This window comes from Staurois parvus, unplaced genomic scaffold (assembly GCF_062004578.1).
Source record: "Staurois parvus isolate SC_StPar_1 unplaced genomic scaffold, SC_StPar_1.0 ptg000063l, whole genome shotgun sequence".
Classification (NCBI taxonomy): Eukaryota; Metazoa; Chordata; class Amphibia; order Anura; family Ranidae; genus Staurois; species Staurois parvus.
In genome coordinates this window covers 478,600-495,056 of record NW_028317859.1, presented here as the reverse complement: position 1 = coordinate 495,056, position 16,457 = coordinate 478,600, and positions in this window count along the sequence as shown.

Genomic DNA, 16,457 nt, shown 5'->3' with positions numbered 1-16,457 from the left:
TTGTGCAATACAAAGGAAGGGGGTGGAGTGTTTAAAGTGTGCTGTAAATCAGCTTTTCTTCAGGAACTGTTAATGTTTGACCCGGGAGGCTAAATGGATCATGAATAGCAGATGTGCTGCACATACAGTCTTCTGCGTGCAACACAATCACATCCACATGCCCTTATTTCAGGTCACTGTGCCTCTTGCATTGCATTAACCCCTCGCCAGTGACATCAAGCCTGACTTTGAAATTGTGCAACTTACAGCGAAGTCACGCGATTTCAAAGTCGGGTGAGATGCGGATTTCAGGAGCAATTTGCAAGACATGTGACACAGATGTCTATGCAAATCACACCAAAAATGCATGTACTACTTTAGAAATCTGTGTGGTTCTGACTTGATGTGACCACTCTAATTGCAGACAATAGGGTGTGACTTGGCATATGATTTGCAAGTCGAATGGCATGCAATGTGACCGGGGAGTTAAAGCAGAACTAAAGTGTATCTGAGCTTGGCTCTTGTTACAACTGCATGGCCGGGTAGAGGCAATGACATCAATATCTGTAGGTCGTTTATTCACCTGCCTTAGGCTGCTGCAAACCACCCTGGTGTGCTCTTCTTAGATGCTGAAAAAGCTTTCAATATCATGGATGGGGGCTACCTCTGGGCGGTACTTGGTAAGTTCGGACTGGGTCCTAAATTTATCATGACCCACATGCACACCAATGGTAACTTGTCTGATCTGTTCCCTTTACACAGGGGAACAACAAAACAGGCTGTCCCCTCTCCCCAGGTTTGTTAGCTTTGACATTGGAATCCTTTGCAATCCTCATTAGGGAAGATCCCATTATGAAAGATATTATAGTTGGCCCACTAGAGGAGAAGCTCTCCCTATGCACCAGTGACATCCTTCTTTATCATCAAAACGCATCCGGCTTGCTGCATTTTCCTCTTTATCCCTCATGTCCCAAAGTAATGATGAATATACAACTTCGGTGGGTTGGTGAACTCACAGTGGATATAAAAAGTCTACACACCCCTGTTAAAATGTTTTAAAAAAAAGGATTTAGGAATAGGTATTGGAATATTGCTAAAGAAGTATAGGAATTTTGGCAGAAAAATAATTTTAATGAAATGTATTCTTCTCACAAGGGAAAGAATTATTTTATTATTTTATGTTTACTTCATCCCCCTAAAAGATGTGCTTTTCAATTGAGTTGTACAGTGTATAGGTCAAGGTGGAAAAAGTTCTGAAATTATTTATCTTTGTCTCTTTTTACATCACAGAAACCTGACATTTTAAACAGGGGTGAGTAGACTTTTTATATCCATTGTATTTGGTAGTAAGGGTTGCAGTGGCCTCAATACAGACAATACTTTGCACATACTTTACAACCCCTTTTTAACCAACTCATGCAGACAAAGATAAATAATTTCAGAACTTTTTCCACCTTTAATGTGACCTATAAACTGTACAACTCAATTGAAAAACAAACTGAAATCTCAGGTGTGTTTTGTGGAAGTCCCTTCCCTTGTGAGAAGAATACATTTCATTAAAATTATTTTTCTGCCAAAATTCCTATACTTCTTTAGGAATATTCCAATACCTATTCCTAAATCCTTTTTTTTTTAAACTAGACAAGATTACTCTTTTTTTTGTATGCGCTCATACAAGTAGAAGAGTGCCCCTGCTAACCAGGACTGCCTTGCAGCTGCAGTGGTGGGTTGGCAATGCCTAATTTTCAATTGTATTACTGGGCGGGGATGTTGGTGTCAGTATGGTGTTGGTTCTCTCATAATCCAGTGGTGAATTTAGAAGCTGCTATTTTGGGCTCTAAAGCTGCTCTTAGTACCTGAGTGTTCAGGGGACCATGGCCCCACCTTTCTTTTTAGAGTCTTATGCGTACTACCATCAGAGTCTAGAACCAGACCCGGATGATCTATCAATATGAGGGTACTTTCTCCTGACATATTCCACTGTGGGGTAATCCCTCCCTTCCTCATTTACATTTGGTGCCTGACCTACAATTCAGGGCTACTCAAGGATTGGGGAGGCCAGAGACTGCTATGAGAGATTTCAAGACCTCGAATCCAAATATGCCCTTTCCAGCAATGTTTTTCAAATTTCTGAAGGTCGGGCATGCACTTACAGCTCAATTCCCTCTTCACATTACTTTGGAGCTGGATCCTATGGAGCATCTTCTTAATTTAGTGTAAAAAGAAAACCACTCTCCAGAGGTGCATGCGCGGAGCCGTGGAAATGACCGCCTGATCCTCCCGTTCCTTGCCATCTGAACATCCCGCGTGACATTGTGGGCTCCCTGCCCTCTCGGCCGTGCTCCCCTCACCCTCCGGAGCTCCCCACATCCCTGGGCTCCTAGCTGGAATGCACAGATACCAGAAACAGAAGACCAAGCTCCAGCCTCAGCCGAAGCCTTCCTTCCCAGCCCGACAGTCCAAGATGGTGCAGGATCCTCCAGCTCTCTACAGGCAACCCTGGCTCACAGGAAGACAGCTTGCAGCAATTTCCTTAGGAACTGGTAAGCCCTACAGAGCCCTCCTCTGAAGCTATGCTACAGAAATTAATATCCATAGTCAGAGAGGATATTGCAGCGGCTTCACGCAAGCTCTCCTTGGACCTCGCTAAAGGCCTCAGGGAATTAGGGCATCATACCAATCAGTTAGAAAGCCGCATGGACCAGGCTACCACTGTTCATGAGAGCCATGAGCTAGAAGTGGACAATCACGAGGCTGCTATAACTCAGCGCCACAATAAATTGGAAGATGCTGAAAATCAAGCCTGGAGAGACAACCTGCGACTCTGATATTTACCGGAGATGATCATTGACCTGCAGGGCACAGCTATTGCCTTTTTTTCAGGAATTGGCACTCGAGATTCCACCAGAGTGTCTGGAATTGGATCACATACATTGACCAGATGCCCAGATGGTCGACCACGGGATGTTATCATGAAGTTCCATTACTATCGTACAAAAGAGTGCCTGTTACAGGCATGGTCATCAAGATCTCTCCTTTCAAGGTACTTTGCTCCAACTATTTGCTGATATCTCGCCAATCACCATTTCTGAATGGCGGACATTAAAACTATACCTCCGGATTCTGCAATCTCGGGGCAGTAAATATAAATGAGGATTCCCGTTTAAACTTTCCTTCATTTACCAGCAACGCCAATACAACGCTGCCAACCCGGAGGAACTTCGCCACCATTTTCAAGATCTCCAATTTGATCTTCCTCCATCTCAAGAATTGCCTTCTTCATCAACCAAGCCTTCTAGATCATCACAATCCCATCAATCTCAAAATGCACTCCATCGCAAATTATCCCAATACTCTGAAGTTCTCAGGCTCTACAATCCTTGCAAGCTCAACGCTTCACTGAAGTTGCCCCTGGCTGAGTATAACTTTTTTCTTTTTGTTTTATGTACCCTTTTTCCTATTTTTTGCTTGAGGCCTATACCTCGGCCCTCTGTCAGGCTGTTATGCCTGTACTTCGAACTGTTTATACCCTCATACTGTGTGTTTTTTTTTCACCCATTATCTACATTTGAAAGTATTGGAATTCTGGCCTCACCTGCTGGGAACTCTATCTTTAATTACCGTGCCAGGCGCACGGTTAGGCACCCTCTTGGGTTCCTCTGTAAGTTATCCAAAAAGCATACCCAGGCCCCTCTTGTGTCCTGGTCCTTTCAAGCAGATGCAACCTTGCTTGATGTTACCATTTGTTTATGTCTTGTCTTTTGATTAATGAGCCCATGTTTGGATATTTTTCTGTTTAATACATATAAATACTTACGTTGCCTCGCTGTTCAGGTGGATACCTGCGCCCCCACATCTGGCTTTTGATAATGTGATTGTCTTCCCAAACAGCCAGCCTTTTTGTGCTTTTGTGCTCACTATTTGTTGCACTTGTGCTTACTTTGTGTTAGGAGCCATATTAGGCTTATCCTTGATTTGTCTTTACTTTTCTTTTTCCTTTTCACTCTGTTCTTTTTCTCGCTTTCTTTTTTCTTCTTTCTGGTCTTGAAGGGTGATGTGGAAACTAATGATTCTCCATTGCACGATGGCACTTAACTGGCTATCTCTTGTGGTGGTTTATGTAAGGATATATATTATTTATAAAGGGCGTGTCCCTTTCCCTTAGATGAAATATTACAGTGCCTCCAGCCGTTAAAATACGGCAAATATTTAGTAAACCAATAATTTGGACACCTTGATAATTTGATCACCACTTATTATTATACCTTGAATTCTTTTAGCCAATATGATTTCGTACCATACACACAAAATTTGCCTTATAATAGATAAATATAAAAATTTATTTATGTACAAAAATTATATATATATTAACACAAAACGCAAAAGACTGGTGATAAATGAATATTGGTACACACAATCAAAAATATATCCTACCAATGTAAGACACAATAATAAGGTCTCTGACTAATTACATCAATCTTACCATTTTTAAATGATCTGATTATTTATTAAATTTATTAATAATTAATAATTTCGAGTATCTCAAAGGTTATATTCTCACAAGCCGTGGCCATAGGATTGCAAGAAGCTAGCCCTTGATATTTTATACTCTTATTATTAATATTCAATAAATTATGAAATATGAAAAAAAAATTATAATATGGCAACAAACAATTTTTTAACAGTAAAACAGGATCTCTCTACATATATCTAACTACCCAAATTTGTTGTGATACACTAAGGTAATTTTATGATTCCACACAACAGAGAAAATAGGTAATACAAAATCAAATAAACAATCTCACCGCACCCGGCATTCAGACTAGGCAACTCTCCCGTGGATTTAGCTGGCAGTGGAACGCCTTTAGACTGATATTATAGGGCAAGTGATAGATATTCAGTAGGGGAGAATGTAGGAAGTTATAAGGTTAGAGGTTTAGAAATTTAGTTAAAGTTTTAGGAAGTTTGAAAGTATGGAAGAGTAGTTATTCAGCAGAGATCTTCAGATGTCAGGGTCTTCTTTTGATGAGGTCTTTTCTTGATGAGGTTTTTTCTTGATGAGGTTTTCTTGATGAGGTTTTTCTTGATGAGGTTTTTTCTTGAAGGTACAAGGGCTTTTATATCCACTAATCCATTGTTCTAAGATACCTTCCCACCAGGCTTCTGGATTGGCTAGTTGAGAAATGTGTGTACATAAGCTATTTCTCACCTGCCCGCCAGGTGGCGGTCATGTATCATAGAACAATTTGAGTATTTGAGATGACTCATACCTTGGGTGGAATCTTAAGGCAATTTCAGGAATTAAATATACGGCTTTTTCCAGATATAGAAGTGATCATACCTATAATATTCTAAATAGGGACCATGGAATATAGGTGTATATTCAGTTATTCCTTCTTGAAATACCATCCTGTTTGTTTCCTGATAAGACATGTAACTAATGCTAGTTTATAATACATCTTACTTTCCATCATCTCAATACTCAAGTTAGTGATATATAGTTCCCATTGCTGAATATTTAGTGGTGTGTAAAATCTATAACATCTTATTTATAATATGTTTTTGTAATATATCTTTGTAATTATATACAGTCAATTCTTAGACTTAAATGTCCTGAATTTCACTTCTTTGTTTTAGAACCAACATTTTCTATGTGTAGGAAAAAAACTCTCTGTTTGCCTGGCTCTTGTATTGGAATCATGGTAAACAACTGTTAATGCTTTCACCCTTGGTGGACAATAGTATATTGTGATAGTTTGAGAGTTCTGTTGGTTTATCACACTCTGCAAGTTTTGGGTAAGCTTTCAACCAGTTGAGTTCCCGTCTCATTATTGTTAAAATGTTTGAAAGTCGAAGTCCTATCTGGCCATCTGTTTGACTTTCTGTATATGCATTCTTCTCAACCTCAATATACAAATAGTCCTTGTTGACAGTCCAAACAGTCTTATTGTCTTGGAAAAGACTCACTTCCCCCATTCTATCCATTTCTTAACTAGAATCCTTGAGGGTTCAACCAAGACAAAATTAACTCTTAGCATCCGGCTATACTGAGCTGTTTGTCATATAATATTATGTCTTGATAAAGTCATATTTTTGAGACATAATTCAAAAGCCCACAACACTCTTAACGTCCAGGGTTTGAATTCCCCACAGAAACAAGTGAAAGTTTTCTGCTACCTCCGGAAACAGAGTTCACGTAGCTTGCCTACAGGAAACCCATGTTTTGGCTACCTCATATCCTAAATATGTTAATGCCTGCTACCCTCTTGTGTTTCAAGCCAATGACCCCACGAAGCAAAGAGGGGTATTGATTGCATTCCACAAATCTACCCCCTTTATTTGTAAAAAACAAATAGCTGACCCTGATGGTAGATATTTACTGCTTCCAGACACCCTCCAAGATACTGAAATCACGTTATTGACCTATTATTATGCTCCAAATGTAAACCCAGGTCCCTTTTCTGTCTCACATATGTTCGCTTTTAGCAACCCACCATGCTCCTGTTGGCGAGTGACTCTAGTCTTGAACCCTAAGTTGGATAAATATCCAGTTGATGACTCCACATCATCTACAGCTGCTAACTGCTTTCGCCAACTTCTTACTGAACATGGCCTAGTGGATCTTTGGAGGGAACTCCACCCTCTGGGGAAAGATTATATATATAATTCACACCTGCATAAATCCCAGTCTAGGATTGAATTGATCATGTCTTTATGCATTGTAATAGTCTTCTCACCGTCCTTTCAGCTACCACACTGACGTTCCCTTGGTCGGATCACGACCCACTTCTTGTTTCCTACAGCTCTTTCCTCTGTAAACCTCAATACACCCATTGGGTTATGAATGATTCTTTGCTTTCCAAAGATGAGATCCGGACGGCCCTTCTACAAAAATCCCAAAAATATTTTGAGCTTAACACACCGTATATATTTTTTTTCCTATATGGTAGGGTATGTTGCCCTGGGATTTTTTTCCTAATTTTCTTAAGCTGTTACTGCCTTCTATGTTTACATTTGAAATATGTGTTCGTGAACTGTTTCTGCACTCAGTTTCAGCCTTTTGCAACCGTAATACGTATATTGCACTTTCTAATATTTTGCCACGATTGAATGCTGTACTTTGTATTACTCTGTACATACTTTTCTGATGTTTTCAATATTTGGCTCAGTATTTTTGCATTCAATTTCATTTGTCAATAACACCCTTTGTTAAAGAAAACCACTCTCCTTACTCTATTTGAGACTTTAATTTGTTCATGCTCCTAGTTTGCAATGGTCTTTCCAAAGAAGGCAAACTGACCTACCTGATATTACTGAAGAGGACAGGGATGACTGTCTCTCTACATACGTCACAAACATGATATCAGCAAAGGATAGATTTATCCAACTGAATTCCTTCACATAGCTTATTATACCCCTCATCGACTCACTAGCATTTATCCATTGTGGTGCCTCTGAGTACCTTCATACATATGGTATGGAACTGTCCCCTGATGCAACCATATTGGGTGTCAGTGGTTGAGGTTCTTAATGAGATCTTTGAAGTTGCCTTGCTTTTGGTCCCCTTATTCTTACTACTGGGAGTAATGGAACATGTGGTCATTGATATGAAAAATTGTTTCTATTCAATGTGGCGTTCTATGCAAGATACGACACTGGAAACTCCCCAGTCTTCTCACCTTATCTACTTGGTATGCCAGTATTGACAGGGTACCACCACTGTATAAATTAACCTATGAAAGGCAGAACTGCCCAGAGAATCTTGACAAGATTTGTTCTGCTTGGATTAACACTTAGGCCCTGATTTACTAAGAATAGAGTCTAACAGCAGACGCTGAACATTCAGGCAGATGCAATTCAATCAATTAAGACCTTTCAGTGTTCCGAAAAGCGTCTAGCTAGCTGATTGAAGAGCGTCTATCTTATAGACACGGTTCTCTTCATAAATATGAAAGCAGCGTAGGCGAATTTCTAGGAGAAATGACGGATATGGACGCTAGGTGGGGCACAAGCGCATGCTTTGTCCCATTTGTGTTTATTTGTATGCCAGCTAAGAAAACTCCACTGTGTTTTTTTAATAGCTTTTTCTCTGTATTTGCTGTGATTGTTGAATCTAGTAATGATGTTCTTGCCTTTTTTTTTTTTCTCCAAAAATGATTGGCCAACTAATGCATTTCCTAATGAATGTTACAAAGTCATACATCCTATTTTCAAATGTCAAACATTTTCAAACTTAATTCTCAAATAATTTGAATGTCTTGTTCTAATTTCCCAATATAATTATATATCTTCATTTTCTTCAGTCATGTAACTATTCTACATTCCCACTCAAACTCTGTCTGTTACAGTGGCTTAGCGGTTAGCACTCATAGCTTGCAGCACTTGGGTCATGAGTTCTAATCCCAGTCATGGCTGCACCTGTCTGGAGTTTGCATGCTTTCTCTGTACGGGTGTTTTTCAGCCAACACTTCAAAGACATGCTGTTCGGTTAATTGGGCCTAGCATATGTCTGAGTTTCTGGCCTTAGAATGTGTGATTGACATTACAGACTATTGTGAATGCCCAAAATAAGGAGGTCAATTTCCAGGGTTCTGTCAGTGCCAGGAATATTGATCAATCAATTAAGATTTTGGCTATTAGAGAGTGAGTGAATCTTACCTGCGTCCTGTTCTTCTGACAAGTTTGAAACTTTCAATTTTCCTTCTGTTTATATTTGATTGCAACCTTGTTTCTCTCCTCTTAAACCTCTCTCCTTATACAACCTGACCCCCTCCCCCACTCCCCTCTCACCACCTGATCCATCTGCAAATCTATGTATCACCACCCAACTTTTATTTAACTATTTATTTACTGATCAAGTTAATGTGTCGCGTTTACTATCACCTACAGCTCAGATCTAGCATTATTATAAGATTCCTCATTATATCTCACCATTAGTCTGATTGAATTAACAATTCCTGGTCAGTCCCATTCCCTTACCTATAATAACCTTTAGGGCCAGTTCACGCTACATGTGTTTCAGTTGCTTTTTCTGCATCCAAAACGCACAGAAAGAAGGTTATATGGTTGTCAATGTTATAGTTCACATCAGTGCTTGCAGTTCCAGTGCGTTGCAGATGCTGCAAAAAGAGTCTAACAGGCTGCATTGTTTATGCATAGAACTGTACTGGAACGCGGTAAAACACCCTGGAACGCACTAAAATGCACATATCCCTAACTAAATTGAAGAAAAATTAACTGGAAGGCATAAAAAAATGTACTGGAACACATCAAAAACGCATTCAAAATGCACTGGAACACGCTAAACATACATCAAAAAGTGCATGCAAAAACGCATCTGGAACACATCTAGACTGTGTTTCTATAGTGTGAACTGGCCCTTAGGACTTATTCACACCATTTGTGGTGCAGAAATGCATGCAAGAACACGCATTTTCCTGCACAGCAAAGAAATACAATGCCCTTTGCAGATGTGTGCAGGTACCATGATGAAAACTTGATTGCACTTCGACGCGTCTAGTAAACACAGATGTATTCACAGCCACCAAAACGCATGGCACCACACTACTGTGCGGTTAGGTGCAACACACTTTTAAAATAATATGCCTGCAGTATTTTTGCATTTTCCCACATGTTAGGCAGCCCATTGAAATTAAAGGTCTGAGGAAAAAAAAGTAATAAATGCCACATTCACACAGGTCCTCCGGCCTGCACAGCATGAATGAGTGGGTTGTTCATGTGACTTGAGCCACCTGGTACACTATAGGGACACAGCAGCTGTATGAACACAGGTTTTCATCTGACAGGTGTGGGGAAGTGGCCCTGAATGCTCACTGTCTGTGTTCAGGGCTGTACACCTACACCCATATGCCTGTTAATTAGGACTTGCAGTGTTCACAAACCATACATATCACAGCACCCATATGAATAAACCCCAAGACCTCAATTACACACACAGCTTTATTTATTAACTCAGTACAGTTTTATCATTTAGATTGAACAGGAATTTGTTTGGAATAATGTTTTTAGTACCATAACTATACAGCTGTATATGTCACGCCGCCGAGGCCGTCAGGAAGCCCAGTAGCCATCTTTGGAAATTTTGATATTTGCTTTTTGCAGCCAGATGTGAGTGCTTTTTATCTACATGAATTACCCACTTTATTAATAAAATACTGCACTATCAAATACCTTCTTGGCATGTCATTCAACGAGCCTCCCAGGGTGGATGGCTTGAGGGTCCCTGTCCATTTGGTAATGTACATGTAAGGAGATGTCCTTGGAGAGTGTGTGTAGGATCCGCTAATCTACTTGTATGCTGATGTGTGCCAGATGATTGCATTGGTCCTGTCCACATCCAGATGACCATGACGGGTTATACCATTTACGCTAATGTGCACAAAGATTGCGCTTCTAGTTAATGCATTTATATTACCATTCTGTTAGCACTCAAGTCACAGAATTCACGGATTTGGATTATCACTTCTGAGGACTTTATAGTCATCACCATAGTCACATGACTATAATAAATTTAGTATTGGATTGCATTTACTGTGTTTATGTCACATTTGGACGATTCACGTGTTTTTCACCTTTACGCTTATAGGTGCTTGCACATATTTTCACTTTTTAGCGCTGCATCCCTATTTTATCAGACTTTTCAGAGGGTAGCAGCTTTATACCTTGTGCTCGTTTTGTTTCATATGTTTATATATTTCTCGGTTTACGTATGCCTCGGGTAACGTAATTTTTGGTTAACGATTGAAGATAATGCCTCGGTTTACGCATTTTTTTACTAATTTTTTTTGCAATATGAAGTGTATGTCAGGGTTTATTTTTAAATGCAATTGCCAGCTTTTTTTTTCTTCACTATAGCTCACAAGATTAGCTGTCACTTTCCCCAGAGTTACAGGAAACTTTGCTTCCTTTATCTCGGGAAACAAACTAAAAGTAAACATTGTTTCTTTTACCTTTTAGCTGGGGGAAAGAGGCAGCTGAATTTCTGAGCTATAGTGAAGAAAAAAAAGTGCTAATTACATTTAAAAACCACCACCATAATAAATAAAAAAAACAACGTGGGGTCCCCCTTCCTATCCATACCAAGTCCTTCAGGACTGGTATGGATTTTGAGTAGAACTCCCACGCCAAATTTTGTAGAAAAAAAAATCCATACCCGACCCTTATCCGAGAATGCAGCCCGGCAGGTCACCCCCCCCCCCCCCACAAAGCACCAAAAGTTGATGGAGACAAGGGCCTCTTCCCCATAGCCCTGGGCTGTGGTTGCAGGGGTCTGCAGGCAGAGGGCTTATTGGAATCTGCAAGCCCCCTTTAACAAAGGGGGCCCCAGATCCCGCACCCCCTATGTGAATGAGTATGGGGTACATGGTACCCCTACACATTCACAAAAAACAAAAAGTGTAGTGTGAAAAAAAGACAGGACATGATCTTTGACAAGTCCTTTATTAAAATAAAAAACTCAAAGAATGTCCCCTGCAGTAGATACAACGTCAATCACGATGCCCGCCGCTGCCACCGACATGAAAAAAAATAAAGAAAAAAAAATGTTTCGCACACAAGAATGGCTTCCAGCCTCTGCTTGCGCTGGTAGTTTGACAGTTCTTAAATATGTAAGGGGCGTGGCCACTCGGTGATATCACTTGTGTGACCCCACCAATGATGTCACAGAACCTGCCTGCTCTATTGCTACTGTGCCCTAAATCAGTGGATACTCAGACTACCAAGGCCATCATCTGCAAGAGCCACAAGCAACAACTCCTGGCGCTCTTGTCCCCCTGGTCCCTAGACTCCCCTTGTTCCAACCTCAGTGGGGTCAGGGCTAGGGACACAAGTGAGGCTGACCTCGTCAACTCAGTCTCCCATCAGGTACATGACAGTACCAGTCAGCCATTGATGGAGTCTGAAAGGGAGGCCTCTCGACTGGGGGACATCCACCAATCAGTCACTACCTTGTTCCACGTGATACATGGTCTGCAGAAGGACTTGGAACACCTGGAAAATAAATTGCTAGCCGACTCTAAGGCCCGCACAGACACAGACCTCACGGCAACCTCTGATACAGCTACTCAGACAGAGGCCAGTATGAACCTCGAAAATTCTGCCCCTCCGGAACCCCGGATGCCTACACCTGAGTTCTTTTCTGGAGACGGCCGGAAGTTCAGGACCTTTCGGAATTCCTGCGAGTTGTACTTCTCGTTGCTTCCCAGGACCTTCTCTTCATCAAATATCAAGGTGGGATTTATCATCTCCCTTCTCAGAAATTAACCCCAGTCCTGGGCATTCAATCTCCGTGAACGACAAGATCCGATCCTAACCTTAGTGGACTCCTTTTTCACAGCAATGGCTCAGATCTATGCTGACCCCTTCCGGCGGCAAACCGTGGAATCTATGCTTAATAAGCTGCAGCAAGGGCAGAGGCCCGTAGAAGAATATGTTGCCGATTTCCGCATCTGGAGTTCGGATACTCTGTGGAACGAGTCGGCTCTCCGCTATCAGTTCTGTCTGGGTCTTTCAGATATCCTAAAGAATGAGCTGGCCCGAGTGGGGGTACCGACCAGATTGGAGAGTCTGATAGACCTATCAATCCATATCGACCGTAGGATTCGGGAAAGACAGGAAGAAAGGACTAACGGGAGGATTCTGATATGCTCGGAAGTTGGGCCCTCTACAAGTACTGCTCCATCAGAAAGGCCCGTTAATTCCACTAGAGCTTTTGGAGACCACCGCTCGCCACAGCAGAACGTCTTCATCGACAGAAATCCAGTCTCTGTCTCTACTGTGGCGATGCAGGTCATTTCGTGGCCACCTGTCCAATAAAACCTCGTAAACCCTCTCCCAACTGTGTCTACATGATGCACCCTCCAGGAACTAGTCGAACGCACCTCTCCTTCCTTCTGCAACTGCAACTGGCCGAGAGGACAATCACGGTCCCGACCATCATAGACTCAGGTGCTTGCAGCTGCTTCATGGATGCTCATTTTGCTGCTCAGAATCTGATCCCGCTCCGCACCAAGGCACAAAGGCTTGTAGTTCATTTGGCAGACGGGTCTGGTATCAGTTCTGGCCCAGTAACACAGGAAACTATACCAATCTTCTGTTGCTCTTCGTCTGGACACCAGGAATTCTTACGCCTAGACATCATTACCTCTCCGATGTTTCCAGTTATTCTTGACATGCTGTCAGGGCTCCCAGGTATGACCAGAGGTGTGTGACTGAAGCAGGGAAACGCAGACCTCAGATATGTTATAAACAATATAATTTATTAACACTAACAGTACAAACATAAACGCAGTGCAATACTAAAACATAATACAGTGCAAACAAACCAAACCAAACCACCCACAGATAACAGTATATACAAGCAAGCGTCGTCAGGCAGGCCGGGTCAATATCAATTGGGCAGGTAGGTACAGGGGGAGCAAGCGGAGAATAGTCGGGGTCACAGGCCAGGTTCAGCAGGTAGCAAGCAGCATAGTACAGAGGGTCAGACAGAGGAATGGTCAGGGTCACAAGCCAGGATCAGAGCAGGAGAAGTCAGCAAAGGAACAGAAACAGGATGCAGGACAGATACAGGGCCCAGGACAAACACAACACCAAGGCAGAGTCTGCAAGTCTGGCCATCCCTTAAATACCCCAGCATCATCAGTTCCAGGTGTTAGCTGGCTGAAAGGTTGAGTCTCTGATTGCTGGGAGCACCCGCTGGCCAGCCCTGGTACTGCAGATCAAAAGGCAGGTGAGTCCCACCATTGCTGGCCAGTCCATTCCTAACAGTACCCCCCCCTCAAGGAGCGGCCTCAGGACGCTCCAAACAGTCCTAGCTGGGCAAAATGTTCCACCGCCCGGGTCTGGCAACTGGCGGGATATCAAAGACTGGCACACCGGGCAGGACTCCGGGCAGCGGCACACCGGGCTGGACTCCGGGCAGAGGCACATCGAGCAGAGGCACATCAAGCAGAGGCACACCGGGCAGAGGCACATCGGGCAGGACTCCGGGCAGAGGCACATCGGGCAGGACTCCGGGCAGAGGCACACCGGGCAGAGGCACATCGGGCAGGACTCCAGGCAGAGGCACATCGGGCAGGACTCCGGGCAGAGGCACATCGGGCAGGATTCCGGGCAGAGGCACATCGGGCAGGACTCCGGGCAGAGGCACATCGGGCAACCAGGCGAAGCAGCAGGCAGCGGGCCACCAGGCGGAGCGGCAGGCACCGGGCCCCCGGGCGGGGCGGCAGGCACCGGGCCCCCGGGCGGGGCGGCAGGCACCGGGCCCCCGGGCGGGGCGGCAGGCACCGGGCCCCCGGGCGGGGCGGCAGGCACCGGGCCCCCGGGCGGGGCGGCAGGCACCGGGCCCCCGGGCGGGGCGGCAGGCACCGGGCCCCCGGGCGGGGCGACAGGCACCGGGCCCCCGGGCGGGGCGACAGGCACCGGGCCCCCGGGCGGGGCAGCAGGCACCGGGCCCCCGGACGGAGCAGCAGGCACCGGGCCCCCGGACGGAGCAGCAGGCACCGGGCCCCCGGGCGGGGCAGCAGGCACCGGGCCCCCGGACGGAGCAGCAGGCACCGGGCCCCCGGGCGGGGCAGCAGGCACCGGGCCCCCGGGCGGGGCAGCAGGCACCGGGCCCCCGGGCGGAGCAGCAGGCACCGGGCCCCCGGGCGGAGCAGCAGGCACCGGGCCCCCGGGCGGGGCAGCAGGCACCGGGCCCCCGGGCGGGGCAGCAGGCACCGGGCCCCCGGGCGGAGCAGCAGGCACCGGGCCCCCGGTCGGGGCGACAGGCACCGGACCCCCAGGCGGGGCGACAGGCACCGGGCCCCCAGGCGGGGCGACAGGCACCGGGCCCCCAGGCGGGGCGACAGGCATCGGGCCCCCAGGCGGGGCGACAGGCATCGGGCCCCCAGGCGGGGCGACAGGCATCGGGCCCCCAGGCGGAGCGGCGGGCGCCGGACCCCCAGGCGGAGCGACAGGTCTCGGGCCCTCAGGCGGAGCGGCGGGCGCCGGACCCCCAGATGGAGCGATAGGTCTCGGGCCCTCAGGCGGAGCGGCGGGCGCCGGACCCCCAGCTGGAGCGACAGGTCTCGGGCCCTCAGGCGGAGCGGCGGGCGCCGGACCCCCAGGCGGAGCGACAGGTCTCGGGCCCCCAGGCGGAGCGGCGGGCGCCGGACCCCCAGGCGGAGCGACAGGTCTCGGGCCCTCAGGCGGAGCGGCGGGCGCCGGACCCCAGATGGAGCGATAGGTCTCGGGCCCTTAGGCGGAGCGGCGGGCGCCGGACCCCCAGCTGGAGCGACAGGTCTCGGGCCCTCAGGCGGAGCGGCGGGCGCCGGACCCCCAGGTGGAGCGACAGGTCTCGGGCCCTCAGGCGGAGCGGCAGGCGCCGGACCCCCAGGAGGAGCGACAGGTCTCGGGCCCTCAGGCGGAGCGGCGGGCGCCGGACCCCCAGGTGGAGCGACAGGTCTCGGGCCCTCAGGCGGAGCGGCGGGCGCCGGACCCCCAGGTGGAGCGACAGGTCTCGGGCCCTCAGGCGGAGCGGCGGGCGCCGGACCCCCAGATGGAGCGACAGGTCTCGGGCCCTCAAGCGGAGTGGCAGGTGCCGGACCCCCAGGCGGAGCGACAGGTCTCGGGCCCTTAGGCGGAACGACAGGTCTCGGGCCCCCAGGCGGGGCGGCGGGCACCGAGTCACCAGGCACAACAGTGGGCTCCGAGTCAACTGGGATGACCGCTGGCACTGGGTCAGACATTGGATCGTCTGGCTGGACAGCGGGCATCGGGTCACCAGGCATCAGGTCATTTGGCTCGACAGCGGGCACCGCGTCATCTGGCAAGGCAGTGGGCTCCGAGTCAACTGGTATGACCGCGGGCACTGGGTCAGACATTGGATCGTCTGACTGGACAGCGGGCACTGGGTCACCAGGCATCAGGTCATTTGGCTCGACAGCGGGCACCGCGTCATCTGGCAAGGCAGTGGGCTCCGAGTCAACAGGCACGACAGTGAGCACCGGGGCATCAGGTACCGGATTGTCTGGCTCGACAGCGGGCATCGGGTCACCAGGTATGACAGCGGGCACTGGGTCACCAGGCATCAGGTCATTTGGCTTGTCAGCGGGCACCGCGTCATCTGGCAAGGCAGTGGGCTCCGAGTCAACTGGTATGACCGCGGGCACTGGGTCAGACATTGGATCGTCTGACTGGACAGCGGGCACTGGGTCACCAGGCATCAGGTCATTTGGCTCGACAGCGGGCACCGCGTCATCTGGCAAGGCAGTGGGCTCCGAGTCAACAGGCACGACAGTGAGCACCGGGGCATCAGGTACCGGATTGTCTGGCTCGACAGCGGGCATCGGGTCACCAGGTATGACAGCGGGCACTGGGTCGCCAGGCATCAGGTCATCTGGCAAGGCAGTGGGCACCGCGTCACCAGGCATTGGATCGTCTGGCTCGACAGCGGGCATCGGGTCACCAGGTATGAC